The sequence below is a fragment of the Octopus bimaculoides genome, chromosome 2, assembly GCF_001194135.2.
Source record: "Octopus bimaculoides isolate UCB-OBI-ISO-001 chromosome 2, ASM119413v2, whole genome shotgun sequence".
In the NCBI taxonomy this organism is placed as follows: domain Eukaryota; kingdom Metazoa; phylum Mollusca; class Cephalopoda; order Octopoda; family Octopodidae; genus Octopus; species Octopus bimaculoides.
In genome coordinates, this window is record NC_068982.1 from 133,079,897 (window position 1) to 133,090,004 (window position 10,108).

Genomic DNA, 10,108 nt, shown 5'->3' on the forward strand with positions numbered 1-10,108 from the left:
AAGTACCACTCAAATACTGGCATCAATGTAATCAATTAACCCCATCCCTAAAAAATTGCTGGCCTTGTATCTCAGATTAAAAATAAACAATATTAATATGCAATACAAGTCCTAAGAAATATAAGTCAACCTTATAATTATCAAGTGCAAGTCTTTAGTTTCCTGATTATCCAAAGATCTGATGTACTACTAACATATACACAACTTAACTAAATAGGCCAACAATAAAAATAAACTATTAATCATAAAATCCTAAATAAATGAAACTTATTTGTAGAAAAATTAATTCCTGAGTTCTATCTATTTGCTAAGTGATTTAATCTGAGATGGTGGATTGTAACCAAAGTAAGTCCATCATTACAAAGTCATTGTAACCAGTAATAACACTCTCCCATTCTTTTTACTGTGGCTTTTGTTAACCACTTCCTCCCTCAAACTTCCTTTATTATGCTATATTTTTTCTTTAAATGATTTTCAAGTTTTTATATTTTGAACATCAGAGATTTAGAATCTACCAAAAAAGCATTTTGTAACAAAATTTTTCAGTCATTACTTTTTTTTAACAGAAATTCTTTGAGGTTAAGGGATTTACAGTCACAATACATTTTTTTTTTTTTTTTGTGTGAATAAATATATTTCATCTGTATTTGAAATATATTTATAATTATATTTCCATTCCTAATACATTAAAATTGAAATAACAGCATCTTCAATTTTCAGAAAGTAAAATAACTGTAACTTTCAAATACAAACAAAAACTATGTATATATTTTCAATGCAAATGAAATATATTGACACACATACACACACATTCAGTATATTGTTGGTAGAAATCACCTAACAGTTATCTGTTTCTGATTAAGAAAAAAATTTGTTTCTTATAGATTTTGAATCTCTCATGTTCAAAGCTTAAAAAGTTTGAAAATGGTATTCATTTTTTCCAAAAAATAGCATAACATAAAAGTTGGAGGTAAGTTTTAAAAATTCAGTTGTAAAATAAATGAGAATACTAAAAATGAACCCAACCCTGCCCAAAAATTAAGTAAAAAAATCAGAAAAATAATCCAGAATCTTTGTCCAGTAGTGGATCAATCTCAAAATCTAATCAGTTCATTCCAGTCACAAGGCAAAACATCCCTGAAAGTGTCATCCAAATTTATCCAGCGGTTCTTGAGATATCTTGTCCACAGACAAACAAACACGACTGAAAATAATACCTCCACTTTTGCTAAGGTGGAGATAATAAGTACCAAACACTCTCACACACTGTGACATTCACTGTTACTTTACCATTATTTCATAACAGTAGTTTTTAATTTAGGCACAAGGCCAGAAGTTTTAAGTGAAAAAAACTAGTTGGTACCAAAGTATTGATTGGTACTTTATTTGATTAATCTGAAAGGATAAAAAGCAAAGTTGATCTTGGTAAGATTTGAACACAGAAAATAAAGAGCTAGAAGAAACATCACATGCCATTATTGTTTTTCAGTTTTCTAACAATTCAAACAGTTCAGTGCTTTATTATTTACAGCTTATTATTTTGTAATATTAATATATACTCTCAAGCTTCAAAGTTTTGATTATACATCTACAACTTGGTTATTTAGATACAATAAATACCTAATAGAATATTTTTTTTTTAATTACACAATACTAATATGTGTGTATGTACGTACATGTTTGTATATATGTGTATAACAGCATCATCATCTAACATCCGTTTTCTGTGATGATGATGATGATGATGATGATATATATACACACACATACATGTACATGCACATACATACACACACATTATTAATATGCTGTAATATATAAATATATATTTATGCATGTCTGTCTGCATATACATACATGCATGCATGTGTGTACGTATGCATGTATGTACATATGTATGTATGTACGTATGCATGTATGTACATATGCATGTATGCATGTATGTACGTATGCATGTATGCATGTATGTATGTATGTACGCATGCATGTATGTACGTATGCATGTATGTACGTATGCATGTATGTACGTATGCATGTATGTGGAGAGGGTCTATGAGGTGTCGTGCAAGCCTTATTGGACCTAAAACTCTGCACAGGCATTGCTGGCCTCTGCTCGATATGCGCTTTTTTCTTTTTTTCCCCCTATATATATTTATTTTATTTTTAGTATATATGTATCTTTATTTTTAGTATATATTTATATATTTTTAGTATATTTTTATTTTATTTTTTATTTGGAAGTCCTGCGGTTATGGGAAGATGGTAAAGCATGCAGACCTGAAGGGTTGGAAGCATGTCGTCAGCAACCTGCACGTAGGCGGCCCATGCTAGATATAAAGTTGTCTCCTTGTTGCCTGCCCATGACAGTGGTAAGATTCAGTTGCTGCATGGGTGTCTGAGCAGCTCCATTTGGAGAGGGCACTGCTCACCTGGAGGTCAGGGAGGTTCTAGAAGATGCAAACCGAAAAAAAATTACCTGTCTTTCTATATCTGTTCAGTTTAGCATGACTGACAGATGTCCACATGCGCTTGAAAAACAAAGAGACTTTTATTTACAAAATATGGATGGAACTTGAACATTTCATGTTGGAATGTGTGCACTCTGTTGGATAACAAGAGTGATTGTAGGCCTGGGAGATGCACTGCATTTGTTGCTTGCGAGCTGAACCATTATAACATTGATATAGCTGCACTTTCAGAGACTCGTATAGAAGGTGATGGTCAGCTTGAGGAAGTAGGAGGTGGGTACACCATTTTTTGGAAGGGGAGCACAGAGAGGCTGATGTTGGCTTAAGAAGTTGAAGGAGCTTCCTATTCCTATAAATGAATGTCTAATGACTCTACGATTGCACCTGAAAGGTGGGTGGTTTGCTATTCTAACAAGTGCCTACGCACCTACTTTAACTAGCTGTGATGAAGATAAAACTATTTTTTATACCCAGCTGAGAACCATACTTAGGAAAATCCCCAATTCTGATAAAGTCATTCTACTGGGGGATTTCAATGCTAGGGTTGGAACAGACTGGCAAACATGGAACTCTCTAAGACATTTTGGAGTAGGGAAAATGAATAGCAATGGTCTTATGCTGCTGGAGCTCTGTGATGAACATGGACTTTACATCACAAGCACACATTTTATGCACAAAGGTGATCACACAACAACGTGGATGCATCCAAGGTCTAACGTTTGGCACTTGCTGGATTATGTCATCATCCACAATGTGACATCTATGATATTTGTAATGTCAAGTCAGCATTCCTCGGTGTCTGAATATCCACAAGATATATGATGTTGTGTTGAGGAAAGAGCTTCAGACTCACTTGTCCAGCATTGAAAATAGAAAATACTGCAGTGCTGATGAAACACTGGGATATACTACTGCCAGACACAGAGACTAGTTTGATGAAAATGATGCTGAAGTGGCATGTCCACAATGTATTGCTACACAGAGGACTTTCCGCTGTGCAGCAAAATCTAACACTTGCCCACTTTAGCAGTATAAAATCACTACTGCAGCGATCTCTCAGGAAAATGCAGAACATTTGATGGGAGGAGCTTGCTTGTGATGTTCAGGCTGCTGCTGATGCAAGTGACAGCAAGTAGCTTCACCATCTTATGAAGCAAGTTTATGGGCCTTAGAGCTCTACATCAGCTCCTTTGCTTTCCAGGGAGTCTTCCACTCTATTTACTAAATCAACAGAAATCACTGGTCGCTAGATCGACCACTTCTCTGAGCTCCTAAACCATGACTCAGTTGTAGATGAAACAGTGATGTTTCATGTATGTATTCTCAAACATATAGTTACATATCGAGACATGCTCGTATATATTTAAATGATAAACTTCTGGAAAGTTTTACAGATTTTTACAGTTCAGTGATGGATTGGATCTGTAGTCTTCAAATTAGCTTTCTCCTTTCTGGTTTTGAGAAGCCTAATTTCTCAAGATTGGTATTTAGGCAGTGTGTTACATATCCCAGAGTCCCAATAATTACAGGTATAAACCTGAACTGGTAATCTGGATAGAGTAAATGCAGATTTCTCAATAGTTTAGCATAAGTGTTCTCTTTTTCACTGATCTTCAGCTTTATGTCAAAATCTTCGGGGCAGCTAATTTCCACAACTGTGCACAGTTTCTCTTCGCTATCCCAAATCATTATCTCAGGTCTGTTGTGCATACATTTTATTGAGGTCTTCACTGGTACATTCCACCAGTATTCCTTTTCATTATGAGTGGCTATGGTTTCTAGCATATTGTAGGTTCTTATTTCTTTGTCCTCAGGATTATCCTTCAAATGGATTTTATTATAGAGTGCCCTAGCTACAACCTCATGCTTCATCAATAGATAATATCGTGATGACATTTTCGGACAACTGCTTTTGATGTGGGTGATATCTTCAGTGTGGACTCTACAAAGTCTGCATCAGTTGTCACATTTTACGGCTTTCTCTGCATCTCTATCCCTTTTGTGCATCAGGTACTTGGTTGATATTTCCTGTTCCTGGATTGCAAACGCATACCCTTCAAAGTGGGAGGTAGTAATCTGGCTATTCGTCCATGATAAACTGCTTGATGATCAATGTTACTATCATCATGGAGCTTTCTACAAACATATCCATACATAGTCTTCTGCTCATCCTTTCATCTGGTGATATGTTGCGGTAGAGTCGTGTGACTTCTTTTGGGCATGTATTCAAGGTTACCAGACAAAGAGTGTTGCTAAAAGAGCTGCCTTCCAAGTTTTATGATGTTTTCAGCCTCATGTATGCAAGCTTGGTCAAAGGATGCACTTCAACATTTGGTGGTTAAAAGATGTTGCCGAAGGGATATGATGCGACATTCAAAGGCATTTTGGATCGATGTTAAGCCTCTACTGCCTTGTTTACGTTTTAGGTAGAGGCAGTCTATGTCACTGTTTAGATAGAAATTATGTGTGCTTGTTAGTATTTTTCAGGTTTTCACATCAATGGCTCATATCTCATCAAGCATCCAATCAAGTAGCCCAAATTTTGCAAACGTATTGTGGCCACTGTTTTATTGAGTGCAGAGAGTTTTGAGGTTCAAATTTTCTTTATTCAGCTGTAATATTCTTTAGTGACACATGTTTTGTTACAGGTGCCATTGTAAGATATATTTTCATCCACCCCTAGATACCTGTAACATTCCTCGTCAGATACAGGGGAAATACTCAAATCATTGATGGAGATGTTACTGGTTTATAGTTTCCCCCCTTTTCACAACCATATAACATTTATCCTGACCAAACTCCAACTTTACATCCTTTGAGAATGTTGTAACTAGGTCAAGGCTCCTTTTCATCTCATGCATATTCTTTGTATAAAGCTTTAAGTTATTCACAAAGAAACAGTGTGTAATTTTGGTATTTCTATTTCCTTGTGAACCAGTGAGATATCCTTCAGACTTCCTTAACATGAATGACAATGTATGTATATATGGCAAGAAAGTAAATGATAGAAAGTAGCACCCAGCACATTTGTTTGGAATCACATATACTTCATAATAGTTTGACTCAGTTCCACATGACTTAAAGTTTCATGGATAGGAGGATGCATTTTCTCAACAATCAGAGGTAGGGTGGTGGGTTTGAAAGAAATTCAAGATGGGTTTTAAGTGTTTAGACCACTATTAGTCAGCTAATATCACATGGTATTAACGCTATCAAATTGACACCAGTTATTTTTTTCTATTTTTAGGTCCATGTGTTTGGATACGATGTTAGCAAGCTGCTAGTGTCACTTTGATAATGGGTTGTGGCATGGTGTATTCAGTGACATCAATTCTGTGAATCGGGTATTGCATGTTGTGGAGTAAGATGTTGGCGTAAGTCCAGTCATCATTCATTGGAGTTCAAACACATTAACAGTAGTTCTACATTAATGTTGTGACCAACATGGTAGGCAGTAGTCTATACAGGTGGCAGGGCTTAAATATCCTGCCCTTGTGTGTATGGGTCAGCAAAACCTAGGATGGTATATTTGTATTCTAAGTGGCCAGCAATTTCAGATTCATTAGCAGGGCATACAATGATATAATTAATTCTTATTGATGGATACTATGGGTTGCTGGAGCATGTATAGTTTCTCATAGAGTTGGTAATTGCAAACTGCAGGTGTATAGGGAGAGATACTGTCAAAAATACTTTATTTGATATTGAAGAAGTCATTTTGATGGTTACAGAATCTCTCGATGAAGCCAGACAGGGATAGTTTTCTCTATCCCTGCACCTGAAGAATTTCATGTGCTGTTTATTATCTTCTTAAAGTCATGTCCATATAGTGTCTTGTGATGCCATTGGATAGTGTAAGGGGGACTTTATAGAGAGACAGGATACTTCAAGTGGGCAACTGGTAGGATTTTGAAAGTTACAGGCAGGAGTGTAGGTAGAAGGCTACATAGATATGTGTCTGTTCCTACTGTGGCATGCAATATTTGAGTGATATTAATCTAAACATGTGTAGCTGACCTTCATGTTATTTCTGATGCTAATTAATAAGCATTTTCCAAGAAACAATAAATATTATAAACTCTTCAACCCAACATAATGTCTTTTATTTCATTCACAAATTAATCACACAAAAAAAGAACTTCCTCCATATAGAAGTTAATAAATATAACATGATTTATGTTTCCGCAGAGTAGCAGAAAGGATAATTTTGCATTATAACCATAGCTACAGATCTGTAGTTGAAGAGAAGGCATTTTGTTTGAAATTGTAACAATGAATGAGGTACTCAGATAGAGAGATTTAACTCAGTTAATACTCAGTTAACATGGATACAATAACTGGCATAAAGATGGTACATAAAGATTATCTTTTTCTTGCCCACTAAGTAAAAGCAAATCTCTTATAAAACAAATTAATGATGACAATTTGGACCAGCATATTAATGAACAGACTTGATTGATCTTAACAAAGATCAGAATATAAATTTTAGCAAAGTAACTAAAGATTGATTCCTCAACAGATTCTGAAACTTAAGGCTAAATAAAAAATACTCTTTTATATATTACAAAACTATTCACTTGTCTTACCTTTGGTAAAAGATATCATAACATAAAATATTGGATTTCTTTTAAAAATAACTTCTTTGACTTTTGAAATATCATTCCAAACTAATCTATATATCATTCCAAGGATGTCAACAGCTAAACAAATTCAGCCCCATTCTGAACAAGAACAAAGTACAAGATTCAATCTTGATTTAATGTAATTAATGACTTTACTCTTAATTCAATATTTTCACAATGACAAAATGTTAGAAATATTAGATTTTTAGTACTCACCAATACAGTGATATTAACAAGAGCAATATCTTCCTTAACTGGTCTTCCATTATCTTCAGCTTTGACTACTAACTGGATGACATTATCAGTCAGGCTTTCATAATCTATATTTAATGCAGTAATAATTCCATTTTGTGCATTTATGAAAAAACTCTTTGAAAGGCCTTGACTAGCATTTACTATTGAATATATTACTTCAGAATTACCTGTCTCTTTATCAGCATCAGTTGCCTATAGTGAAAGAGAAATCAACAAGAAATTACCCTTCAAATCAAAACTTTTACAAAAGTAATACATAATAATTATAAAAGAGAATTCCTAAAAACTCATCTGCCTCATGATTTACAGCCACTTTAGAACAGAAAAAAGAAATAATATATATGTGAGAGAGTGTGTATGTGTCTGTGTATACACACACATATATAGAAAACCACTTTTTGAGCATTGGGCCTCATAGACAAATGTGGCTCATGCTGATGTTGCAGAGCTAGCAACCGTGCTTGTGGTGAATTTTTTTTTTTCCCACAAGTGTTCCGGATCCCAGTAATGAACTCATTTGCATACAGCCAATCAGAGATCATCTTGACCTTGTTGCCAAGTTAACAAAGGTTGGCATTCAAAATGGTGACCTCCGATTGCCATGCGAATTTTGTATTGTGCTCTCATTCAGATGCTGATATCATCGATACTGAACATATACGCTGGTTAGTGGTAAATTTGAGTTACTATAGCAATCAAAGATAATGTTTTTGATGAATATGAAAGTACAGAAACTGCTTGGATGTTTTATAAATACACATTGAGGAAGATTGAGGAAGGATCACTCGGTGATGACATCAATTGTTGCTTGTTGGGCCAGAAGGAAAACAAACTGCCATGGCCATTGTAACACCGCTGATGAGACATGTGCATAAACTGATCAGACATTTTGGTAAACTAGTATTCATTGATGCATTTGGAAACATGGACAGACAGGAGTGTCAAGTTTTTTTGCTCTTGACGCACAGTTGCGCTGGAGACTACCACTTGAAATGCTGATTACAACAAATGAGAGAACAGAAACAGTTACAGAGGCTCTGAAGTTGTATAATTCTTTGTTGGATAATAGTGCATATTTTGGATGAGGCCGGAAATCTTCATGACAGACGACAGTACATCAGAAAGGCAATCACTCCATGCTGTCTACCCTGATGCCATGCTTCTTCATTGTGTGTTCCATATTCTTCAGGTATTTTGGTGCTTCTTCTTGGAAGCTAAGAATGCAGTTAGGAAGGAGGACAGGCCACATGTTTTCCTTGTTGAAGGACATGGTTTATATGTCTCATCAACACTGTTATGTCCTTCTTTTACTCACTGTATATGCTACTTTATAACATGGACTTATAACAAGGTTATAACAATACAAATGTAAATCAGAAACAACATGTAACAAACAATATCTCTTCTCAACAACTTCTACAACCTACTCACAAAGTGCCTGCACATGCTACACTGTTCTTCACTGACAGTGCGCATGCACCTTTATACAATTTAGGACAATTGACTTGCTATCCCACGGGGTATCAGGATTTCACCACAACATCTCGCCTTTGTGAGTTTGACTTTCGTTGGAGGTCAATATTTTTCTTTTATTTATCAACTTTATTTCCACTTCTGCCCCTACTTCTTTTTTTCAATTCCCCAGGAAGACGATTGCACTGGTATGGCCATGTGCTGCATATGGATGAGAACAGCTGTGTGAAGAAGTGTCTTCCCTCAGCCAAGTATGCAAGCACTGACACAAGTAATGTCCAAATATAATATACAGACACACATATATGTGCCCATGTACATATATATATATATATATATATATATATATATATATATATCAATTTGAAAATGGAGGATAATATAGTGAACCCAACTACTTGCAGACAGTGTATCCTGTTGAATTCATTAATTTAATTCATAGCTAAAGTGACAAAAAAAATACCCACAAAATTCAGGTGTTTATGACAAACCATGTTATTTTGCCAACCGGGTTTACAGATAGAAGTACAAAGTACATAAGGAATTAGAGAATGAACAGAAGTTTAATCTTACAGCTGTTTCGGCCTAGCTTTGGCATGTCCCATTCAATCCGAATAGTTCTTGCCGGCATGTATGTATGTATGCCTTTACTGCAAACTAAGAAAATATGTATACATGTATACACGGGTGTAGAGAGCATAATACCTAAGGCAAATAACTTCTACTATATACCAAAGGGTTGTGAGTAGGTTTAATAGAAACTGAAAGGAGCCTGCTGTGTATACATTAGCTGAAGGTGCCATGCTGTGGGATTGAACCCAAACCCATTTACTTTGGAAGCAAACTTCTTAACTACACAGTCATGACTTGTGGAGTTTTTTACTGATAAAAATAATAACAACGAATCCTTGGCAAAAAATAAATCAAAATTTAACCCTGCAAAAGAACGAAATACACATCTAGATCAGTTCATTGATATCTTCTCCAGATTTCCACTGTGGTTTAACATCAACATCAGACCAAACATCTAAAAACTAGAAAAGCCTACCCTTATACGTCTTGAAAATGACAACACAATTGTCATCAAACAAGCAGATAAAGGGGGTGCCATTGTTATAATGGACACAGAATATTATCAGGGTCTAACTGAAGATCAATTGAAGGATACAATATTCTTATTTCTTTACTGCCCACAAGGGGCTACACACAGAGGGGACAAACAAGGACAGACAAACGGATTAAGTCAATTATATCGACCCCAGTGTGTAACTGGTACTTGTTTAATCAACC

At 35.3% G+C, this 10,108-nt stretch overlaps 1 long non-coding RNA gene across 1 annotated transcript in view; it reads right to left on the bottom strand.

The window, feature by feature from the left end:
* Positions 1-45: 45 nt before the first annotated feature.
* Positions 46-10,108, bottom strand: part of LOC128247027 (uncharacterized) — a 14,351-nt gene continuing 4,288 nt past the window's right edge. Inside the window, exons 2-3 of the long non-coding RNA XR_008263437.1 lie at positions 7,307-7,537; positions 46-2,447 (exon numbers count right to left, since the gene is read on the bottom strand). This is a non-coding gene — a long non-coding RNA (uncharacterized LOC128247027). The remainder of the gene's footprint in view (positions 2,448-7,306; positions 7,538-10,108) is intronic.